Here is a 19,560-nt window from a genome sequence, read left to right as displayed (position 1 = left end):
AAATCAGCAACAATGACTTTCTGGTTTCTCTCCAAAGACAGGACCCGAAGTTGGTAGAAGTTATAGAGAATCTCGGTAGGGATCCACTGTGTAATGAGGATCGTCAGGTGAATCAGTGTTACGTCGTAGAGAACAATAGACTTTATCGTCTGATCGAAGGGGCTAAACGATGGGTGGTTCCGGTTAGGATTCGCTGGAGAGTAGTGAAGAATTTCCATGATGATCGTGGCCATTTTGGCGAAGAAAAGGTGTTCCAAATGATTAGGGATCAGTTTTGGTTTCCTAAGATGAGGAAATATATTCGAGGATACATAAAAGCATGCCCTAAGTGTGCTTTCGTGAAGAGCAAAGTTGGGCGCGAGGAAGGTTATCTGCATCCGATCCCGAAGACGCCGATTCCGTTCAACACCATCCACTTGTATCATCTGGCCTTTCATGCGTTCTAGCAAGGGCAACGAGCATTTGCTGGTACTGATCTGCGCATTTTCAAAGTTTGTGGTGATAAAGGCTGTCAAATCAACACAATCTGGTCCTGTGCTGAGCATGATAGATGAAGTCGCAGGGATTTTTGGATTTCCTGGAAGAGTAATCACGGATCGTGGAACAGCTTTCACATCGAATGCCTTTGGGAAATACTGTCGCGAAAACGGAGTGGAGCATGTGAAAGTGGCAGTAGGCACACCTCGAGGAAATGGTCAAGTCGAGCGAAGCAACAAAACCATTTTGAATGCCCTAAGGAGCACTATCGATGTGGATGATCGCAAGTGGGACAACGTGGTCAGGCAGATTCAGTGGGCGATTAATATTGCACCAAACTCGACAACTGGAGTGACACCAACGTCTTTGGTCTTATCGTTAAAGCCAAGAGACTATGTGTATAATGAATTGATTGTCGCTTTACATGACGGATCTGACGGTGCTGTATGCGATGCGGATGATTATCGAGCCAAAGCAGAAAAATCAACGAGTCAAAGGCAACTTGTACAGAAGAAATACTTTGATCGACGAAGGAAGGCAGCTGAGCGATACGAAGTCAATGATCTGGTTCTGTTGAAGAAGGATCAGTTTGTACCTGGTGGGAGCAGAAAATTGGAGCCTCGATATAAAGGACCTTTTGTGGTAACTGGAGTTCTCGATAACGATCGGTACCAGATTGAGGACATTCCCGGAAGCGACAGACATGGAAGGCGTTTTCGTACAGTTTACTCAGCCGACCGAATGAAGCGTTGGTCTTCCATAGGTGAATTGGATGAAATTGGAGGAGACGACGAAGATGATGACTATAATGAGATGTCTCGGAGCTGAACGGTGAATTTGAAGACAAGTGAAATGAATTTGATAATAATTACTAAAATTACTAAATCAGCGGAAGATGAGGACATCTGGTTAATCTGGGTGTCCGAGCTGTGGCAATTGACCACAGGGCAGCTACATTTTATAGCAGCTATAACGGCTGCCTTTCCTACCGGGTTTGTAACCCTTTCCACTGTGGGTGTATTGGTATGGTGTTCTTTTGAGGGGATTAAATAAATTAGTCTGAAATTAGCTTACAATAGATGTACACGCGTTTTTATTGTCCGTGACCCGAAATTGACCCAGCTCAGAAATACGAGGTAAAACTCAACTCTTACAAGTGTGAGAGAACACCAACACGGCCTCCTTTAAATAAACTATTGCTCTAAATTTTCCCATTTATTTTTTAAAAATCCATTGGTACTGAACCGAACCGAAATACCGGTACTCGCAAAAAGGGTCCGGTACTAACAACCCTACTCATACTGCTCAAAATGGAATAAACCTTGACTATTTTTCCAAAGGGACGCATCTGCGTTTGCAAACAAAGATTGAAACGTCAATTTTTCGAAACCCTTAGCATTCCCACGCAAAGTTAAAACATCATCTTGTTGGGAAAACATCAGGCGTAACATTTGAAAACGGCATGAAAGTTTTTGTCAACTAAATTTGTAATCCCCTTTCCACGCGAACCGAGGAACGCCCACGTAAATCAATATCAATATCGGAAAGGGGAGAATTTCCCCTACCCGGTGATGTTGCTGGTTTGCGTGTAAAAGGCCTTGTAACTTATGTTTGCTAGAGCTTTTGTGCCGTTTCCAAATGTTGCGCGAGTCATTACTCTTTCTGATGGTGGTGTTAGAAAAAGTAATCAAGAAAAATCTTTTCAAATATGCTCATCCAAATAACGGAAATAACAACATCCGAAGGATGCTTTTCAGGATTTTGTTTCTATTATTGATTTGTGTCACTTGATAGCTGTCAAACTAGCATACTGGAGTGTTCCTATTAAATACTTGGATTACCCATCAGGTTTGCATTTACATTGACCCTGGATTCGTAAAAATGCAAAAGGGGCGTATTGCCCCGGTGGGGCGTTTTACACACTCTTACCCTACCTACGGGATCTGCTCCGGCAAGAGAGAAAGTATACGAACAAATACAGCTATAACTGGACCTCCTGCCAAGTTCCAATGACCTCCCCCCCCCCCCCTCACTAATCGATAAAATCCTCAATACATCGACTGCATATGAGAATCCATATGACTGTCCTCCAAATAAAGGATGATATTTATTTGAAAATTGCCTGTAAATAATACAGGGCTCAGTGGACAACAATTTTAGGATAAGCTGACTTACAAATGCTTTAGATTAGATTATGAATTCGATTGTTTACATTTCCATATTGCATAGCCATGAACAGCCATTCATCATGGCTACCAAAAATCCTTGTTGGTTGGTAGAGGAAACTTCTTCCACCACGAAATAGACAATTTACACATTTCATCGAGTAGATGTGAATTGATATGTCGCACGATATGGTTATGATAGATAATAAATTTGACCTTATGGAACGATAATCCGGAACATTCGGAATCGATTCCAAGGTAGACATGGGGTCTTATGATTGTTCTCTATTATTTTCTCGAGTTCCAAGAAAAATATTGCATGTTGTCGCAATGATAAGAAAGATATATGATAAAGATTGAAAAATAACAAAGAGGGAGGGGCCTGATGGGGAGTACCACCCAACACATGTAACAACCACTTACCGGAAAGATGCTGAAACAATTTCAATCTAATCGGCCAAAGCGTTTCAGAGACACAAATTTTTGCAAATGAAAAGTTTGTAAATCATTGGTCTTGAGCAGCATTTTTCAAAATTATGAAATACACAGCTTTACCCAAGAAGCCCTCGCCCTAGGACGCTTAATTTAAAAGATAAATTAAGTACATTCTAAGCAGAATTAAACAGATACCTTTAAAAGATGGTGCTTTGTGAACTTCCCTAATGTTCCTCTGCAATCTGATAGCATATGTGAGAGTTATTATTTTCTTTTCATGATATCAACTTGTATGATTCATTGATTCAAAAGTAGCCAACGATTAATTTCTTGAAACATATTATTGAGAGGATATGATTGGGGGCCCTGGTTTCAGCCCACCATTAATACGGCACTGGTTCAATCGGTTTCTTTTGTCCACCAAAGCTGACTCTCATGTACCACGAAAACAGCGATAGCTGAATTCGGATTTGAAATCGTATTTTTGATTACATAGAATTTAATCTAATCTACACGCACTAGTTAACTGTTTTCCGTGCACTTAAGTACTAACCTTTTAGGACAAACGTTCAGGTCAGCGCGTAGTCTGTGTTCCACTTTGAAATGACTCAGCTTAGAACTTCGAGAAGGGGTTCGACGGAATTACCTCGATACTGCTAATTGTTCACCTTACAAGAGAGCGATTTAAAGACTGACTGTCATTTTGCTGCTTTGAACGGGTGAAAACGGTCACGGCAAAGTTAATACAGTAGTAGCTCGATGTAACGTAGCTTTATTTTTCATTTCGCTACGTCACATCGAAACAATATGAAAATAAAAAAAATAAAAAGTTTCCAATCAATTATATTTTTTAACTATCAGACTTTTCAAAAGTTACGCAACTTCGCGGCTACGTTATATCGAGGTATGACTGTGTTCTTTTTTATCTTTCAACAGTGCACTTTAGATTTTCGTTATCAGACGTTTGTTATCAATTCGATTTATGGTTGACCCGTTTTCACATGAACAACATGTGATTTTCGTCACTGCTAATCGCTCTGATAAAGCCCTGCCAATTTAAAATCGGTACGTTTTCAATCGGATGTTTCTCAGAATCTGTTTGGCTTAGAATAAAACGTTATTGGAAGAAAATGTTACGTATTCATTTGTAGTTTACAGTTTAAAGGGTTTTGCGATTGCAACCTGATTCTCAATAGGGCTAGTAAGTCCCAAAGTGAAATTACGGGAACTCTCGAAGTGTTTAGCAAGTTTCTGAACTTTTTCGGAATTTCCTTATTCTTCTTCTTCTTCCTAATTTTCCAATGCCTGTACAATTTTTGCATACGTATAATTGTGTGGCAAGTACAATCACAACTCTATGCCCAGGGAAGTCGAGACGTTTTACAACCCAAAACATTCCCAGACTGGACCGCGGGAATCTTTGCTTTGTAGCTGAACCTTTACTGACTGAGCTAAGGGAGGCTCTGGAATTAGTGATCAAAATTTTACCACTAAGGGCTGGAATTGGCATTTGAGTATTTTTAAAATTTTTGTGTCTAATTTCGAAACAATATTTTCAAAAGGTTTGTTCCTCAGGGCAGATAATCGCTTTTTAATTTGTTTTTGCAAATCCCGGCAGATAACTTTCATGGTGGGATCACGAGTTCTTTGATATTGCCTCCTACGGACATTTTTCAGACGGATCAAGAGCTGAACATCGCCTTCTATTATAGTTGAATCGAATTTAACCTCACACTTTGGTACTGAGGCAGCTCTTGCTTCAACAATAGAAATAGTCAGAGATTCAAGAGCGTAATTATTTCATCTTTGGTTTGAAAAGGAATGTTTGGATCAAAGCTATATTCCATAAATGTTCAATATTGCTCCCAATCAGCTCCAATTGCGCATTACTGCCGTCTAGGCTCTACCACTCACTCTAAGTGAACGCCCACGAATAATAAAATCGCTGATTGTAACACTATGGCGGCTGTACGCAACGGGACGTCAAAATCGTCATCGGTGACATGAACGCTCGTAACTTTTTCCCCCGCAAGGATATCCACAAAGCCACCTGGAGATCACCTGAGCAGCACACAGAAAACCAAATCGATCACGTTCTAATTGACGGGAAATTCTTCTCCGACATTATCAACGCCCGCACGTACCGCAGTGCGAACATAGATTCGGACCACTATCAGTTGCAGTCTGGATGCGCTCAATACTCTCGACGGTGCATAACACCCGTCGAAGTCAAACTCCGCGAACCAACATTGAGCAACTACGGAACGCCGGAGTTGCCCAGGACTACGCGCAGCAGCTGGAATTTGCACTACCCACGGAAGAGCAGCTTGGCGTAGCATCTCTTCAAGATGGCTGGAGGGACATCCGTTCCGCCATAGCTAGTACTGCTGCAGCGGCACTAGGTACTGCGATTCCGGTCGGAAGAAATGACTGGTTTGACGGCGAATGCAAGTTGTTAGTAGAGGAGAATGTTGCAACACCGCACTAGATTGAATGTGGAGCGATACAAACAAGCGCGGAACAGACAAAACTCGGTTTTCTGAAGGACCGAGATCGCGAGGCGATGGGAAATCTGTACCGCGCATACGACACACGAAAGTTCTACGAGAAGCTAAATTGTTCGCGCAAAGGCTACGTACCGCAAGCCGATATGTGCAAGGACTTGGGCGGTAACCTTCTCACAAACGAGTGTGAGGTGATTGAGAGGTGGAAGCAGTACCATGACGAGCACCTCAACGGTGAAGCAGCAGAAAACGAAGGTGGCACGGCAGCAGACCTTGGAGCACGCGCAGAAGACGACAGGCTACCGGCCCCTGATCTTCAAGAAGTTGAGGAGGAGATCGGTCGGCTGAAGAACAACAAAGCAACCGGTGGAGATCAACTACCAAGTGAGCTAGTCATAGATATTGCCAGAGGAGTGGATGGAAGGTGTCGTAGCCCAATCTACAAAAAGGGCGACAAGTTGGATTGCTGCAACTCCCGCGCGATCACACTGCTGAGCGCCGCCTACAAGGTACTCTCCCAAATTCGATGCCACCGCCTGTCACCATTTGCAAGAGAATTCGTGGGGCAATACCAGGCGGGATTCATGGGTGCCCGCGGCATCACTGACCAACTTTTCGCGATTCGGCAGGTTCTGCAGAAATGCCGCGAATACAACGTGCCCACACATCATTTGTTCATCGGTTTAAAATCCGCATACGACACAATCGATCGAGATCAGCTATGGCAGATTATGCACGAGTACGGATTTCCGGACAAACTGACGCGATTGGTCAAGGCGCCGATGGATTGAGTGATGTGCGTTTTTTGAGGACTCTCGAGTCCCTTTGAATCTCGGAGGGAATTACGGCAAGGTGATGGACTTTCGTGTCTGCTGTTCAACATCGCGTTAGAAGGTGTGATCAGAAGAGCAGGGATGAACACGAGTGGCACGATCTTCAGGAAGTCCGTCCAGCTTCTTGGCTTCGCCGATGACATCGACATCATGGCACGGAACTTTGAGACGATGGCGGAAACGTACATCAGACTGAAGGCTGAAGCTAGGCGGATTGGACTTACCATCAACGCTTCACAAGACAATGTTAGCCTCCCTCCCCGAGTTCAGATTGACGGTGACGAAATCAAGGTGGTCGATAAGTTTGTGTATTTGGGCTCACTGGTGATCGCCGAAAATGATACCAGCAGAGAAATTCAAAGACGCATTATGGCAGGGATCGGATTGGTGTTTTCGAACGGAAGGTGTTGCGTACCATCTACGGTGGAGTGCAGATGGATGACGGAACGTGGAGGAGGCGAATGAACCTCAAATTGCACCAGCTGCTGGGAGAACCATCCATCGTCCACATTGCAAAAATTGGGCGACTACGGTGGGCTAGGCACGTCGTAAGAATGCCGCACGACGACCCATTGAAAATGGTTCTAGAAAGCGACCTATCAGGAACAAGAAGAAGAGGCACGCAGCGGGCAAGGTGGATCGACCAAGTAGAAGGCGACCTGCGGACCCTTCGCAGACTACGAGGCTGGCGAACTGTGGCCATGGATCGAGTAGAGTGGAGACGACTTCTTCGGACAGAAGAGCCCAACAAGGCCTTAGCCTGATTGGTAAGGTAAGTACTTCCAGAAGATGTGTTTCAGATCCTCATAAATCGCTATTGGTTTTTTCCCCGATCGGAACTATGGTTCCGAAGATGTTAATTCCAGATTCCACTGACGAATTCGCAAAAGATTTATTTATCAAAAATTCATCATGTGCCACCTCAAATCACATTAGAATTTTCTCTTGAGCTCACTCTTGAACCTGCATTTCGTATTATGATCTATAAGTGAACTGCTGGTCTGAGTTCATCTGGTATATTAGAGGATTTTCTTGAATATAGTCAAACAGCACGTAATGTTGTGAACAACTTCAATGAAAGTTGTCCAGCAGTGCTCCCATTTTATTTACAACAATCCAATGCCTATGCGATTGTACCGAAGGTGTGACGATGGATGTATCTAAGCTGTGCCGAATCTAATTTCGGCACAATGTGCTGAATGACTTACCCCTTGGTGTAACCAACTAAATTTTAAAATTTTCCCTTGATTACAAAAGTCATGTAAATATCTGTGAAAAACCAAATAGTATGTAAATGTCTGTGACGAAAAGAATGTCTGCGAAAAAATAAAAGCCTGTAAATTCACAGACATGTCTGTACATCTGGCATCTCTGATCTGTTCAAATCAATTCAGTAGTGGCCCCGGTGGTGTAGTGGTAAGTGTGATTACCTCTCACCCCAGCAGCAGGCTTGGGTTCAATCCCAGTCGGCGCCGCCGGGATGTTCTGAGGCATATCATCTCCTTTATTTAACGTCGGTCTCTGTTCCGCAATCTAGTGCCAATCACCGACGGACATCGATTGCCATCCATTGACGGCAATCGAATGAGCAGGAAGGCAGCTTCCACACCTGCGTAGGATATCGCACCCATTCACAACACACATGGGCCGGGACCAACGGCTTTACTTCCCTTCCGAAGGAAGACGTGACCAGAGATTTTTATGCCTCAGAAAAATCCCACCGACCTCGGCTGGGATTGAACCCAGACCCATTGGGGTGTTAGAAAGCAGTCACGCTTACCACTACACCACCGGCACCGGCTATAACATCTCTGATCACGGAGGAAAGGTTCAGGGAAGTAAAGCCGTTGGTCCCCGGTTCATGAGTTGATGGGTCGATAGGTAGGGTCCAGGTGTGGGAGCTGCCTCCTTGGCGTCGGTAGCATTGGTGCTAAGCACGGAAAACAAGATCGACGGAAAACAAATCATAGAAAACAAACATCAATTCAGTAGTGTAAGAATGCTACAAAATAGCAATAAATAAAGATTCTATTTAAATTGCGAATCTATGGGCAGACAACACCTAGACCTCCTAAATGCTTTGCAAATAGCTTGGTGTATCAGTTTCCCTTCCAAATGTGATGCTAGTATTTCACTACATATCCTCAATCAAAATTACTGACTGGAAACCATTTCTGTCCGAGAAAAAAAAAACCCTTTCACATTTGGAAAAACAAGTCAAGAACTTTTCCCGAAAATACACACACACACACACACACACACACACACACACACGCAAGTGTGTATCCCACTCCCGAATACCCATTGCCTAGTACTTACCTTTAGTCTTCCTCTGCAATCCACCCGTCCGGCGTCCATGAGCCAGCATCATCATCAACACAGTACAAACACCGAACTACATGGGAATAGGAAGAGGTTCTATAGTGCCATCCACTCGGCAGCACCAGGAGCACCAAGCGTAACGCAATTCCTGTGCAAGCAAATGTCGAAAATCCTTTACTTACATGCTACCTACCGTCCTAACCTGGTCTAACACCAGCCTCCCGCCCTGTACTTCGAGTTAGTGTGTGCCTACTACCTCCCGGTAGGTCGACTGGAAGAAGAAGGGTATGGGACGTCTCCCAAAAAAAAAAGGCTGAAAAATAAGGCACGTAAGCTTTCGTCCTTTAGGGTTTTTTTTTTTCTCTTTCACTCTTCACAGACTAGATCAAAGAAGGGATCGGAGGGGGGAGGTCGTTGAAACTTGGCAGGAGGTCCAGTTTTAGCTGTATTTGTTCGTATATTTTCTCTCCTGCCGGAGCAGCTCCCGTAGGTAGGGTAGGAATGTGTAAAACGCCCCACCGGGCCAAAACGCCCCCTTTTGCACTTTTACGAATCCAGGGTCAATGTAAATGCAAAACTGATAGGTAATCCAAGTATTTAATAGGAACACTCCAGTATGCTAGTTTGACAGCTATCAAGTGACACAAACCAATAATAGAAACAAAATCCTGAAAAGTATCCTTCGGATGTAGTTATTTCCGTTATTTGGATGAGCATTTTAAAAAAATATTTCTTGATTAGTTTTTCACAGGGGCGTATCTGATTTTGTAAACGTCAATTTGTCGAAACTCTTAGCACTTCCACGCTAACTAACACCACCATCAGAAAGGGTAATGATTCGCGTAACATTTGGAAATGGCACAAAAGCTTAAGCAAACATAAGTTGCAAGGCCCTTTACACGCAAACCAGCAACATCACCGGGTAGGGGTAGGCGATATTGATATTGATTTACGTGGGCGTTCCTCGTTTCGGGCGGAAAGGGCCTTACACATTTTGTTGACAAAAGCTTTCATGCCGTTTTCAAATATTACGCCTGATGTTTTCCCAACAAGATGATGTTTTAACTTTGCGTGGGAATACTAAGGGTTTCGAAAAATTAACGTTTCAATCTTTGTTTACAAACGCAGATACGTCCCTTTGAAAAAGTAGTCAAGGTTTATTCCATTTTTGAGCAGTATGAGTAGGGTTGTTAGTACCGGACCCTTTTTGCGGTATTTCGGTTCGGTTCAGTACCGGTAATACCGCTAAATTAGTGGTACCAAGGGATTTTAAGAATTAGCAATATTGTTTTTTAAAGTCCGTGTTGGTGTTCTCTCACACTTACATAACCTAAAAACGTTCATGCGACTAAAACAAAGAAATTATTAATTTATTCAATCTCCTGAATAGCATAAGCCTAAGCTTTTTCAAATTTATATCACTGTGAAGCAACTTTAAACTTTAGAGGGAATTTATATATGTAACTGTAACCAGTTCGTATTTCCCTCCCCTTGGCTAGTTTTTAACCTGGACGTTGGTGGGCGGGCCTAATCTTATGCTTCATACTGGAGCGTTGGAGACGGTTGGATTAGGTCCAGCATCGTTGGCTCATGCCGTTGCAGAATAGTGTCATGAGCATGCGATGAGGATTACCGAGCTTCCCCTCTCTGATGAACCACTGCATGAGAAAACCAAAGATCTAGTCTAGCATTGATAGTATCACGCTTGTTACTCCTTTATTTGAGAGCCGCGTCGTAGTACGCTTACGTTTAGGCACTGACGTTGGGTGCGATACTGGCGGGTTTTTCCGCAAATCACTCTTATTTTATTTATTTTTACACAGACAGATTTATTTGAGTTTGCACGGGAATCATACTATTGAAATATTTCAGAAAGTGCCCAACAGTGCTCCTTCTACTTGCGTGACAAGCTTTCATTGTTGTTTTCATGAAGCATTACTGAAGGGACATTGTTAAACACCATTTTTGTAAATGGTATTGTAACTAATTTTATAATAAACAGTTTCGGCTTGGCAGTCTGGCAATCACTCAATCAGAACAAATTAATTTTGTAATTTGTCCCTGGGCCGATATACAAGGTAACTTCCCCTGAAGAAGGCCCTAATCAGAGCCGAAACGTAGGGACAAATTACAAAATTAATTTGTTCTGATTGAGTGATTGCCAGACTGCCAAGCCGAAACTGTTTATTGTAAAACCTCACAGTCGAACACTCCAACACAATATAACTAATTTTATATATGCCTCATTTTGGTTTGGGATAAGTGTTTGAACTATGGCTCGGGATTTCCACTGTGGCGTGCTTCGATTGTGACATATCCATACGTAATTTTGTGGGACGACATAGTGGAAACGTGTGAGCGTATTTGGAGCATATACCCTATGTAATTTAAAAATCAGCTAGTAAACTAACTTCAAAGTGAAGCATTTTAGTCACTTGAAGGTGTCACCTGGGACGAACTAATATATAATAAATATAGGTCAAAGTCAAAACAACTTCAAACACGTTAAATTTTAGATTACATGGACAAGTGCAGATACTTAATAAAGCATGGATTATAATTGGTAAGGAAGATTCGAAATTTCACTTATTTATTATATTAGGCAAATGAGATATCATAGTCATCAAACGAACTTTAATAAGAAAATTAAGACAATCTAATAACATTAAGCAGATTAACAAAAGAGTTAGGATGCGGGGGTCCGCTTAGGGAGGCAACTAGCCTTTAAAGCAACTGACAACTAACCTTTTCATATATTGTCTGTTTATTTTGATGGTTGCTTTAAAATATCAATTTGGTATATCTGTGAAAGGATGAATCAGTGGGAGATGAATTTTCGGAAATCTAGTACTATGTGTCATTTCTACAAAACCCCCCAATAACCGACCTCTTCAATCCCTTCCTTTTCCCATGGCGTTCAAGTGGTCTGCATAGACCATTCAGCCATTACCCTTCCTTAATCCTCTGCTTTGGATTGACTTGCGCTCCCATTGCCTTACCAAATGCTGCATAATGAAAATGAAAATGAAAATGCAGCTGAATCTTTTGTAGGGGTAAGAGGTGGGACCAACATCGTTATCATTGTGCAAATTATTTAATTTCAAAACATGCGAATCAAATTCAACGCATCGTCTTTCATATGATAATGAAAAGGCCTTTTTAATGCACCACCAACGTAGAGGGCACCACGCGAGTTTGAGAGGAAACGTCAATCAAACCGTTTGTTTACATCAGAAGAAGGATTTTTTACAACGCAAATTAAAGCATTCAATCAAAGCTCAAATAGCTAATTGTCTTATTTTACGATTTTCCACATATCTGATTTGCACCTAAACTATTCACACATAAAAAATCCGGAAGATCATAACCACTAAGGCACTATTGGTATTTTGCATTTTTCTCAACAAAAATATTCCTGAACACTAGCAGAATCCTTGCAAAAATGTTACAGAATTAAATTTTTCAACTATAGATCAAGTTTCGAGCATCTCAGATGAATCAATTTATCAGGAAAAGTGAAAAAGTGTTCCGCTTGCAATGTCTCACGGCAAAAAATTTTACTCGCAACACTCTTTTTGACGTTCTCATATGCACCACCAGAGTTTGAATCGATCGATTAGTTTCTATTAAAAAGGCGTGTACTAGTAAAGATATTTCCAGACACAGAAAGGTACAAACAACACTGATGAGGCAACACTGTTTGTTTACGTTAAGTGTTGTGACGTAGGACTACCTCTGTATTTTCTATATGGGGGTACACTTTGTGAAAACCAAAAATGGAACAGGTAACGAAATTATGAAAGATTTTGAATGTTTATAACTCAGCTGCCCCTGGAACAATTTCAATAATTTTATCACCAATCGATGGGAAATATTTTCACGCAATGCTTCTGACTTTTGGTTTTCAACAAGAAACTATTTAAAAAATGGTAAGTGTCAAGCATTGTCCAAAAGCGTCGAAATAACTAACAAATTACGTACATGCATATGCTGCTTCCCCAACACAGTCATCAGCGAATCGTTAGTAGACGAAATAAGTCGAAGTTGCATTCGCCTCCGATCTTCATATATCACTATTAGAAGCACGAGCAAACATGAAATAAATATAACTTATGACTTGTTTATAACATGTTATTAACCCTTAAATGTATGATTCTTTATTTTGCGGTGATTTTTTTCCTGATATATATTGCGCTTACTATTAAAATGTTGTTCCGCCATGTATAAAGACAAACATAGGTTTGTTGCCAAATGACAACACTATGCATTTAAGGGTTAATTCAGTTGTACTCATGTTTCCAAAAGTGACATATTTTTTCCTTGATTTGTTTTCCGTACTAAGTACCAATGCTACCGACGCCAGGGAGACAACTACCATACCTGGACCCTACCTATCGACCCATGAACTAATGGACTGGGGACACACTTCCGAGTAAAAAAGTTGCGGCAACTTGATTGTGACTGGAATAAGTCGCATAAGAGTTGCTACAATCATTTTGCGACAAGTGTGCTGCTAGGGCAACGGCTTTACTTCCCTTCTGAAGGAAGCAGTGATCAGAGATTTTATGCCTCAGAACATCCCGGTGGCGCCGACAGGCCCTTTGGAGTAAAAGTGACAGATGAAAACATGTTGTATGCAAGGCTAGCAAGTTTTCATCTAAAACAATCAGTTATAAATGTGTTATAAACAGGTTATTGAGAATTGCAATACCGAATTTAACTTTAGTATATGTTCCAAGCAATGATTTTGTTTTTTATGTTATAAACACGTTTTGGTAGACTCAAACGAAATAACTTTACAGAACCAAGGGTTCTTATTCACTATATAAAACATTGTAAAACTAGAGTCAAAAGGTACAACTCAATAAACACTTTTTCTTCCGCTATCCAATAAGCCTCCTCCATCAGAACGGGAGTCGCTTCCAGTGGTTTCATTTTTTGGCAGTATGGACGCAAAACGTGGTCAGCACTCACCCACTAATCACGAAACGGTTGCTTTCCAAAGCTGACGACGCATCGACCGAAAGAACTGCTGATGAAGAACAATGAGGAGGACCGCACAATGGTTGCCGTGGTTTACAAAGAACCTCTGTTGACGTGTTTCTTGAAAGACGAAACTATTAAAGTCGAGCGCTCTTCCGCTCGTTCGTTTCACCGAAGCTTGAAAGAAAGACCAATGGAGTGACGGGAGAAGCAGAGACAAGTATTTGAACATTTGTTTGTGGACGCCGACTGAGGTTCTAGAATGCTGCGAAGCTGTTCGACTTTAACAGAAAACGAAAGCCAGCAGTCTCTTCGTCGCATCGATTTGGTCGATTGAAGTTGATATTATGACGCCCTGGTTCAGCGACGGTTCCTGAGATATGCGCTACGTAAACTGCCGTGGACGGATCCCTTCCGATTGCCTAGCTACGAAAGTCGTTTGCAACTGATCCATCTAGAGCCCCTGTCGGTCCGAAGGGATACAGCGAAAGGGCATTGCTAATTGCGGATATTTTGCAAGGACGCACCGATTGCCCTGTTCTCCTTGAGCAAGTTGACATCAATTTTCAACCCCGAGCCCAAGGAATAATTCAATGCTGCACCTGCCCATACAGCGAACTAATTACAGCATGTTCGGCGCAATCGGTGCTTTACAAAGGCTCTTCAATAGGATCTCCGCGCTGTTTGGCTATGATCTGACTTGTGAGTTTTGAGGGAGAAGCTTGCAAGGGGGACGGGTGGTCATGCGTTCCTCCGTTCTGCCTAAGGACGACAAACAAGTTTTCAATGAAATCTCGGTTAAGCTTGTAGGTCATCATGAATGACATAGGGTTAACTACCCCATTTCCGGCCTATTAAGCACAACCCGCACTTATTTTTTCTTAATCTAGCTCAGTTTAGCTCCAAACGGAATGTTATTATCACTGATGCCTTTCAAATTTATTTACCTTTCCGTATGTACCATAAGATTTGAAAAAGAGAAACCAATCGTTGAGATATTGTCAACAGTCCAACACTACTTCTTGCCGCCAAACTCGACTTACGGATTCTAAACTCGGCCTAACGCATTGAAACGCAATTGAAACGCAAAAGAATTCACTTCGGCCTATCGGATGAAGATAAAATTTGATGCGGTCAGAGCGCTTCTTTTGTTTTTGGGAATAATGGGTGCAAACATTCATACCACGCGTTCTAATTGACTTCGTTCGGTAGCTTATTAACTAAAGTATCGTACCAAACGCATAATTGACTTGTTAACTCTGAAATCATGGATTTATTTGAAGTTTTCTGCTCGATAGGCCCAAAATGGGCGATTAGGCCGAAGTAGTTCCTACCCTACTGTAGGTGGGGGAAGTCTGGGAAAAAGTATATTTCTTCATTAGTTACAAATAAATAAACCATTACTTAAGAGGCGTTTACATCTGTGCTTATTTGCTAGCGCTAGTGTACTAGCCAACTAGCACGAATTTCAGTTGCTCCTGACATCTCATGCTGGTAGACGCTGTCGCTCTCTTTACATTATGCTAGTGCAAGATGTTTTTATGACAGGTGGCCAGGAACTCACGGTTTCCCAGTGTTGGTGAGTTCTTTGCCGTTAATGTTCACGAAAAGTTCACAATTTTGCCATACAGAAATTCGAAACAAATTTTTTTTTGGGCGAATTCGGACGGTTTTTGACCTGTTTCATATGACCGGAAGGTGTACGCTGGTCACAAATGCCGTGCCAAACTGATTTCCTACTCAAGTAATCAACCTTTGATGTGAATTTCCCTAATAAACACGAAGAGCATTTGTTATAGCAAAACTTGCCATAACAAAATAGTTCATTTCAGTAAACAAACTAACACTTCTTCCTACTGTGTCACCTACACAGTTCGAGAAAGTAGTGTAAATTTCTGTCACTATGATTGATGTGATGTGATTAGAAGCAATCCTGCAATCTTTACTGTTCTGTTGTGTGAAGGGCCAAAAACGGAGGTGTGGACCTGTAAAGGCCGGCGCACAATAGATACGTTTTCAGGTTTTTTGACAGTTAGCCCATGCATTATCTGTCAAAAAACCCGAAAACGCATCTATTGTGTGCCAGCCTTAAGCTGATGCACTTACACGATATCCATTGTAGGGATAGAGAATCTCCTTTCAACGGAACGCTCTTATTACAGGACATACATAGAATGCAATACACATTAAGATTTCCGTCTGGTGGTTTGTTCAAAATAGGTTGCATCAGACTCACTGTACACAGATAAAAAAAAGTAGTGTAAATTTACGTTACTATGATGCACATAAATGGAGCGTCACATACCATACAAATTCACATTACAGATCGTGTAAATTTGTGAGTCATTTCATGAAATATTCTAAATATTGCATGCAACCATCCGTCTTTGTAAGCCACATTTCTTGCAAGTTGCTAGTTTACGTGAAAAGGAAGTTTACATGCTTCAATTTTAGCATGCATGGATATTTACATAACCATTAAAATTCAAATTCAAATTCACCTAGATGCTGGTGAGCTTTTTTGCTAGCAGCTGGCTCATTAGCGCTAGTGAAAAAGCATAAGTGTAAACACTGCATTACCGTAGTGAAAAGGCGTTTTGCACCGCAGGATTTAGGCGTTGTCAAAAAAGGCTTCCTAACTGTTCTTTTTAACTGCCACTGAAGAAAAACTGACACCGTTTTTTTTCCTTAAACGGGCGCGTATTATACCGGTTCTCCCCAGGAAGGTAGGTAGGTTGGTACGTGATTCGTGTGTGTTTACACACTCCCGGTCTATCTGTGTGCCGTGCCCCGACGGCGCTGGTTGGAGCCGAGCATGGGGAGCAGTCCAGTCAGGAACTTTTCCAGGGAGGCTTTCGAAAGACACGAACTCTCGTTCTCTGTTTCTCATCCAGTGGGTGAATGCCGGTGGGTGGTCCAAAGCAGACGGGTCTGGAAGGTTCGCACCAGGAATAGAAAACAGGCGAAACGCAGCGCACAACGGGCTATGTGTGTGGGTGGATGGGCAAGTGGGTGGCTTCACCAACGCCGACGGATGGGAAGTAAAAAGGGCCAGACGAAATTATTGATTTGTGCGTTTCGGGACTGGAAACGCTTTGACGGTGCGCTTCCAGAGAATTTTCGGGAGTGGATTTTTCCAACAGAGAGACGCAATGTCCGTCGAGTTTTGATGATGGACGGCTTGTCAATCTCGTTCCGAACGGTTGGCGGGTGCATCGAAAAGAGTTGAAGAATGTTTCAGCACTGGATGCGCTTCGGAGCACACTTCTGGGCCGGGAGTCGAAAGTTGGGAAAATAACTTTGCGAACTAATTTGCTTGAGCGCGTGGCGCGAAGACCAAGATGAAGTCGAAGACGACGAACGAGGGAAAGAAGTGAAAAACTTTCACGTCCCAGTTTTCTGACACGTGACTGAATTGCTTGTTGGAGGGGCCAAGGACCGAGTGAGAGAGAGAGAGAGAGAGAGAGAGAGAGAGAGAGCGAGGAAGAAAGTGTTTTGACTTTGCTCCGGGAGTTTGGATTACGGGATTAATTGGTTGTGTAAGTTTGGGTGATTAAACGTTTCGTAAGAGTCTGGATTCAAATGAAAGTTAAGCTGTTTGGATGCTTTGAGATGGTCTACACGATTAGAAAAATTAATGTAAATATAGGTGCTCTGAGACTGACATATACGAGCATCAATTTTGACATAAAATTTAGTCATAATAGGAGCGAAATTCAGCTCAAGCGAATATAATTTTTGTCGAGTAACGAGCTTTTCATTCTCGAAGCACTTAATTTGACATCACATGTTTATAAAATCAGCGATGCCACTCACATTTGTATCTTCGAAATATACACTTAATTTTGTTATCTTCTAAATAAAACCAGGGAACGGGTAAACTTGTTGGACATCAGCTCGTCATAAAACATAAAAATACAAATAATTACTGATAAGAAAGATAAGAAGACAACATTGAATTTGTGATTGCTACATTTAATAAGTGATTGTTTGAGTGCCTTTTGAAACTGGCGAAAAACAAGATTTTTGTTTTCACATATTTGGAAACTATGTTGCACATACTATATCAAGAGCAAATTTTCATTACGTCGAATGTAACAGAGGTAAACAAAGTTGAGTTATCAGTGTCAATCGATTCTCCTGCTATTACACTATATACTGTCCGAATATAGGATCAAATCCCATTTTTAAATTTATTTACCGGTCAAATTGCTTTTTGACGTAATCACCTTCCGATCAAAATAGTTTTCGATGTTACTTAAGTCACCCAATTTCTATGGAGATGCCGTTTGACTTAAGTAACAGCGCTGAGAAACCCGTGAAAAGTGTACGTTCGTCGTTTCGCTTTCTCATTATTAAAGTGAATAAATCGAACTGTTTGTTGCTAAGATGATTTCGGTGGTCCTAAAATGATGAATGGGCTGCACGTAAGGAGACGTAATTGATAATTCTCCCGAATATCCTGATAAATACACTTTGACTTAAGTAACAATAGGGGCCACCAAACAGTCCGCATCGTGCTCTCTTGCCGTGCGGATCTATTTGCTTTTTGCTTAAGGAAGTGTTACTACTACCTAAAGCTACAACAAATTTAAACAGCACTTTTCAGTGCTCAACCTGTAAAAAAAAATTCTACCTTGTTCAACTCTTATTCCTCTTCGATCCTTGTTTGGACCCTACCCGAGGTAATCCTTCTTGGATATCGATTTGGAAAATTCCTCTTCGATCCTTCAGATTCTTATAGTAATCTGCTTGGAAGTCGATTTGGATAAAAATTTACTGTCGCCATGGCACCTAAACGCAAAAGAAAGGGGCAAACTCTTGACCCCCCTTCTGATGATTAATTTGAGTAATCAATTTGATTTGCTCACGGATGATGAGAATGATCCATCATCCAAGAAAAATTCTAGTAAAGTTTACCGGCTTAATGCCAAGAAGGAAAAGATTCCCCCTATTGTGATAACCACTTCCGATTAAATTTAAATGTTCAAATTGTGGTGAAAACCACAAATCCAATTTTTGGGAATGTAAGACTCGCAAAGCGATCCTACAATCTCGTTCTAACCGTCAGGTAGGAAACGCTCCACGTTTCCGACCAGGTACAAATTCCTCTGCTGTTAACAACGGTCAGCGAGGATCAAATTCTACATTCGTACCCGTAGGTACAAATATCACCCCTGCTTCAAATGTTTCATCTGTACCTACCCCCCTCGCTGCTAACAATGTTCAGCGAGTTAATGGAGCTACCTATGCTGCTATTGCACCGGGTAGAAATCAAAATACAAACCAATGTAATTCTAACGGAAATTTTGACAATTTTGACTTAGGAAGCATTACTGCCCCTAAAATGGAATTTTTACAGAAATCATTTATTGATATGATTTTTGGTATGCTTAAATCTAACTCCATGTTTGATGCTTTTCAAACTAGAGTTAAATTTGCAAATAATATTGTCATGACTTTAAAATTCAGTAATGGATTTTAAAGCATTAAACATTTTAAATTGGAATGCTCGATCTCTTAAAGATAATGAAGACGAGCTATTTAACTTTTTGAGAGTTCATAACGTGCATATTGCCGTTATAACTGAAACGTTCCTTAAACCTGCCCATAAGGTTAAGAAGGACGCAAATTACTTGATTTATAGAAATGATCGTCTTGATGGACCCTGTGGTGGCGTTGCCATCATTGTTCATAGACGAATCAAACATCAAATTCTTTCTTCATTTGAAACCAAAGTTTTTGAAACTTTGGGAGTTTCTGTTGAAACAAAATTTGGACAACTTACGTTTATAGCTGCCTATTTACCATTCCAATGCGTAGGCCAGCAAGAGAATTTTT

At 41.6% G+C, this 19,560-nt stretch overlaps 1 protein-coding gene across 3 annotated transcripts in view; it reads right to left on the bottom strand.

Annotated features, from left to right (window-relative positions):
- Positions 1 to 3,750, bottom strand: part of LOC135707469 (uncharacterized) — a 46,128-nt gene extending 42,378 nt beyond the window's left edge. For all 3 annotated transcript variants that reach the window (XM_065229289.1, XM_065229291.1, XM_065229290.1), the window contains exon 1: positions 3,631 to 3,750. The gene's annotated coding sequence lies outside the window, so the exon portion shown is untranslated. The remainder of the gene's footprint in view (positions 1 to 3,630) is intronic.
- Positions 3,751 to 19,560: the final 15,810 nt, after the last annotated feature.

This window comes from Ochlerotatus camptorhynchus, unplaced genomic scaffold, assembly GCF_037179485.1.
Source record: "Ochlerotatus camptorhynchus isolate MF236.1 unplaced genomic scaffold, CSIRO-AGI_Acam_v1.1 ptg000313l, whole genome shotgun sequence".
NCBI lineage: Eukaryota > Metazoa > Arthropoda > Insecta > Diptera > Culicidae > Ochlerotatus > Ochlerotatus camptorhynchus.
Note: the sequence above shows the minus strand (reverse complement) of the source record. Positions and strands in the feature narration are given on the sequence as shown.